Below are 5,990 nucleotides of genomic sequence, written 5' to 3'. Positions count from 1 at the left end.
AGAGATTTGCTTCACAGTAGCGAATTCGAAAAATTGCTCGTAGCTCTTAAGGTACGCATTTTTGACCCTATGTCTACTGAGACTTTTTTGCTTCTAGTATCGTGTACTTTCAACTGTATGCGTTTACGCCATTAGTTATGATACACTCTGTATAACCAAATACAAAACCTCCATGTTTATAGTTATGCTTATCTGCAGTTAACAAGCCTTTCTGTATTAAGTGAGAAGGTGTGAAATAATTTGACTACCTATGTAATGGCTTTTCTTTCTTTTATAATCATCACTTAACAGGTGTAAAGGATAACTGCCCAACGTACTATCGTGGTGTAGGTAAAATCCAGAGGAATAGTTTACTGTGGGACACTTATGGTCTGTCAAGCCGAAAAGCAATCTCAAATCGGCTTACAAAGGCTGCTGCGCATGCGATCGCGTGAGATGTTGAACTTCCTCTCGCCATCTTATGACGCCGGCTCAATCGCCCTTAAACGTTTGAAACACATTTACTTCATCTGTAAAATCGTGCTTGAACATTAAAAATATTTGGTTCTCGCATTTACATATTATAAAATTGACTTTTGTGCAAACTTTACCTCCAAATGTTGTGAATTTTATCAGCATAAATTTAACAAGTCGTTTTGTTTATATGGCCTTCTTACTACGAGACTATTGTGTTGGTAAAAGCTAAGTGTAGATTGAATTGTGAATATTATTTTTTTGCATAACACTTGCAAAAGTCTCTTTACTTTCAGTACCCTGATGGGAAAGTTTATACTACGAATGTTAACGAAATAAAAATTTTCAAGAGCCCGTCATACTTAATCCAACAGCGAAAGAGGGTGAGATGTTATTCAAAATCTGGGGCTGTGCGGTGCGCTTGCGCAATAGCTGGCTTTTGTAGGCCACTTGGAGGTCGTTTCCTCGCTTGACAGACTACTGATGTGTTATGCCAAAATGTTCGACTCGACTTTCCCTACACCACTGCAGTACGTTGTAAGCAGTTGTAGTTTACACTCGGTATTGGGCTTTACTATGTAATTTGTGGTAGGCTCTGTTCGTTGTTTCATAGCTTCAAATGAACTAAACTACCAGAAAAAGAGAAAAATTGTCTTGAAGAACGAATTTACTTGTTACAGTGCTATGTGATAACAAGAATTACGGAAAGTATTTTCACCGACTGACTCTTAAACACGTCACGTCAAAAGTTCGTGCAGATTTTGACAGTCAAAATTAATGGAACAGTGGCAGAAGTCCTTTTTGCTGTCAGCAATACCTGTATTTTTCTGTTCTCTTTATGACTCACTGGCTGAAGGGCGGGCGGAAGATTTCAGGTCCGACGCACTACAAAGCTTGGTTACTTCCAAGCTACACTCCTGCTCATAAATTAAGGATAATGGCAGAATGTGGTGCAACACAACGAGGCACTACACAAAACTAGTGCTAATAGCATAGGCAAATAGGGAACACACACAAAACAGATCTGTAAGTCCACGTTATTGGTGATAAGTTGAGAAAACAGTCCCGAAACACACGTGCTACAGAACGCCACTGTTACCTGCTCATGTACCCCGACATCAGTATGGGATATGATCACCATGCACATGTACACAGGCCGCACAACGGGTTAGCATACTCTTCATCAGGTAGTCGAGCAGCTGTTGGGGTACAGCCTCCCATTCTTGCACCAATGCCTCTCGTAGCTCCTGAAGTGTCCTAGGGGTTTGAAGACGTGCAGCGATACGTCGACCGAGAGCATGCCAGACGTGTTCGATGGGGTTTAGGTCTGGAGAACAGGCAGGCCACTCAATTTGTCTGATATCTTCTGTTTCAAGGCAATTCCTCCAAGATGTCAGCTCGGTGGGGGCGTGCGTTACCATCCATAAGGAGGAAGGTGGGACCCACTGCACCCCTGAAAAGGCGGACAAACTGGTGCAAAATGACATCCCGATACACCTGACCTGTTACAGTTCCTCTGTCAAAGACAAGCAGGGGTGTATGTGGACCAATCATAATCCCACCCCACATCATCGAACCACGAGCTCCATATAGGGCCCTTTCAAGGACATTAAGGGGTTGGTATCTGGTTCCTGGTTCACGCCAGATGAAAACCAGGCCAGAATCACTGTTCAGACTATACCTGGACTCGTCCGTGAACATAAACTGGGACCACTGTTTCAATGTACTGTGTTCTTGACACGAAGCTTTGCGGGCTCTCCTGCGACCAGGGGTCAGTGGAATGCACCTTCCAGGTCTCTGGGTGAATAAACCATGTCTGTTCAGTCGTCTGTAGACTGTGTGTCTGGAGACAACTTTTCCAGTGGCTGAGGTAAGTTCCCGAGCAAGGCTACCTGCAGTACTCCGTGGTCGTCTGCGGACACTGATGGTGGCATATCGGTCTTCTGGTGGTGTCGTACACTGTGGACGTCCTGTACTGTAGCGCCTGGACACGTTTCCTGTCTGCTGGAATCGTTGCCATAATCTTGAGATCACACTTTGTGGCACACGGAGGACTCGTGCTACGACTTGCTGTGTTTGTCCAGCCTTCTGTCGCCCTATTATTCTACCCCTCATAACGTCATCAATCTGTGTTCTTTGAGCCGCTTTCAACACACAGTCACCATTAGCGCGTCTGAAAACGTCTATACACTCTCTCGCTGCACCGTACTCTGACATGCACCAACACACCTGCGTATGTGAACTGCTGCCAGCGCCACCGTGTCACGTCTCCAGGTCAAATGCGCGGCATGGTCATAGCCCGAGGTCATTTAAACCCGCAAACCACCCACCACATCGTTGCTGTTTCACCATGTATCAGCATTATCCTTAATTTACGAGCATGAGTGTAGTTCCAAGAAGCTGGAAATGATGTAGATAGCTTCTCGATGGGAAATACGCTGGGAGACTGCTGGTTGCACCATTACCTCACCCGCCGTATTATCAAGTGACCAAACTGTCTTCATAGCCTTTTAACTAAAAAGTAAGTGAGTTACATACTAAATATATCATTAAATTTGTTTCCTCCCAGACGCAGAACTGTTGTATTTGTTTATCTTCATTCAGGAATGAGGATTAACTATTTCATATTTTCTGTAATGAGAATTTTGAATTGAAATTCAAGGATAGGTACTTCATCCCTTGTGTTCCAGCTGATCTATAAGTCTTGGCACAAGAATCCAAGTGTGAAAATGCTTCAAATAGCTCTGAGCACTATAGGACTTAACATCGGAGGTCATTAGTCCCCTAGAACGTAGAACTACTTAAACCTAACTAACCTAAGGATATCACACACATCGATGCCAGAGGCAGGATTCGAACCTGCGTCTGTCTAACTACGTTCATATGAAACCTCCCCTTAGAAAAAATTATGAATTACTGTGCTGGTAAACCCCTTACGTTATTTGATTTTCAAACAGCTGAGCAAAACTGAACGTACTCAGACATTTCTCTCTTTACTTATTCTGATCATCACTAAACTGACACACAATATTTTCAGAGCAACGCAATCTGACTTTCAATAATCCCTACAAAAAAATAGCTCTGACTTCGTTACTCGAACTACTGCAATGCAGCGAGCGCCAATACTGCCAGCTAAATAAAGGATTCTAACTACTGAAGGCACTAACTACTGATAGGAATAGTTAGAAAATGAAAGATTTTGATGGAGAACAAACAATGTATTTACCTTAATAATGTTCAAAAGTCATCATATATACATATCAGTTCATGATATGTAGTATTACAAATGTACTCATTCTGATGGACACACGTCCAGATCATCGGCTCTCAAAATTCTGCCATCTGTCTCCCCACAGCCGCCACTGCTGGCGGCTCACCTCCAACTGTGCAACGCTACGCTCTGTTCACATCCAACTGCCCAACACTACAATAGCAAATATTCCAACAATGCCAACCAGCCACAGACTGCACACAGCACAGCCAGGGGTGAAAGACTGCATCCCTGTCTTACAACCTTTTTAATCCGGGCGCTACGTTCTTTGTCTTCCAGTCTTGTTGATCCCTCTTGCTTTTTGGACATATAGTACGTTATCCACCTTTCCCTACAGCTTACCCCTAAGTTCCTCAAAATTTCGAACATCTTCCACCACATAACACTGTCAAACATTTTTATCAGTTGCACAAATTCTGTGAACGTGTGTTGCTTTTTCTTTAGTCTTGTTCCAATAATCAACCACAAATTCAAAACTGCCTCTCTGGTGCTTTTACCTTTCCTGCAGCCCAACTGATCACCTAACAGATCCTGAATTTTCTTTTCCATACTTCTGTATATTATTCTCGTCAACAACTTGGGTGCCTAATCTTTTAAGCTGATTGTAGGATAATTCTCGCACTTGACCGCTCTTGCTCTCTTCGAAATTGTGTTGATGACGTTTTCCTCAAAGTACCATGATGTGCCGCCAGTCGCATACAAGATGAATGGTGGTTTTTTTGCCACTTCTCCCAACGATTTTAGAAATTTCGCTGGAATGTTATCTATCCCTTCTCACTTATTTGATATTAAGACTTCCAAGGCTCTTTTAAATCCTGATTCTAACATTGGATCCTTTATCTCTTCCCTGTCGACCCCTGTTTCTTCTTCTATCACGTTATCAGACCTCGTAGAGGTCTTTAAAGTAGTCTTGCCACCTTTCCGCTGTCTCCTTAGCATTTAACATGGATTTCCCATTGAACTCTTGACGTTAATGCCCTCGATTTTAATTTCTCAGGCAGTTGTTTTGACTTTCCTATACGTTGAATCCGTCCATCCGATAACAACATATTTTTCGATTTCTTCACATTTTTTATGTAGTCATTTTGCCTTAGCTTGCCGGCTCTTTCTTTTTATTTAGTTCCTAAGTAAACTGTATTTCTATATTCCTGAATTTTCCTGAACTTTTTGTGTACTTTCTTCTTTCATCGATCAGCTGAAGTATTTCATCTGTTACCCATCTTTTCTTCGTATTTACCTTCTTTGTACCTATGTTTTTCTTTCCAACTTACCTTCTATTGAGATGTCCATTCCTCTTCAACTATACTGCCTACTGAGCTACTAATTATCGCAGTGTCTGTCGCTTCAAAGAACTTGAAACGTTTCTCATCATTTCTTCGTTCTTCTGTATTCGACTTCTTTGCGCGCCGATTCTTCTTGACTAGCCTCTTAAACTTCAACCTACTCTTCATCATTACAAAATCGTGATCTGGGTGTGTATCTCCTCCTGTGTAGACTTTACAGTCCAATATCTAATTTCGCCATCTCTGCGTGACCATGACGTAATCTAACTGAAATCTTCCAGTTTCCACTAATACCTCGTCCTCTTGTGACTCTTGAACAAAGTATTCGCTATTACTCACTGATATTTGTTGCAGAACTCAAATAATCTTTCTCCTCTCTCTCGTTTCTACAATCAAGCCTATATTCCCCCGTAAACTTTTCTTCTACTCCTTCCCCTACAACTGTACTCCAGTCTTCCAAGACTGTTAAATTTTCATCTCCCTCTGATTAAATATCCCCATATATTTTCTCTACCTCTCCATCTTCGGGTTGCGACGTCGGCATGTATACCTGAGCCATCGTTGTAGGTGTTTGTCAACTATCGACTCTGATGAGGACAACCCTGTCACTAATCTGTTCACAGTAACTCACTCTCTACCCTACATTTCTATTCATGAGAATCCTGCTGCCGTTATTCCGTTTCCCGTAGAGGTTGGTATTAATCTATACTCGTATGGCCAGAAATCCTTGTCTCTCTTCCTTTTCACTTCACTTACCTCCTCTATATCTAGATTGAGCCTCAGCATTTTCATTTTCAGATTTTCTAGTTTCCCTACCTCGTTCAAACTTCTGACATTCGAGGCCCCGACTCTCAGGATATTATCCTTTCGTTGGTTTTTTGATCTTTTTCTCATGGTCATCTCCCCCTTGGCAGTTCCCTCCCAGAGATCCGAGTGAGAGGCTATTCAGGAATCTTTGGCCAATGGAAAGATCGTCATAATGC

This window comes from Schistocerca americana, chromosome 2 (genome assembly GCF_021461395.2).
Source record: "Schistocerca americana isolate TAMUIC-IGC-003095 chromosome 2, iqSchAmer2.1, whole genome shotgun sequence".
NCBI classification, from domain to species: domain Eukaryota; kingdom Metazoa; phylum Arthropoda; class Insecta; order Orthoptera; family Acrididae; genus Schistocerca; species Schistocerca americana.
Note: the sequence above shows the minus strand (reverse complement) of the source record.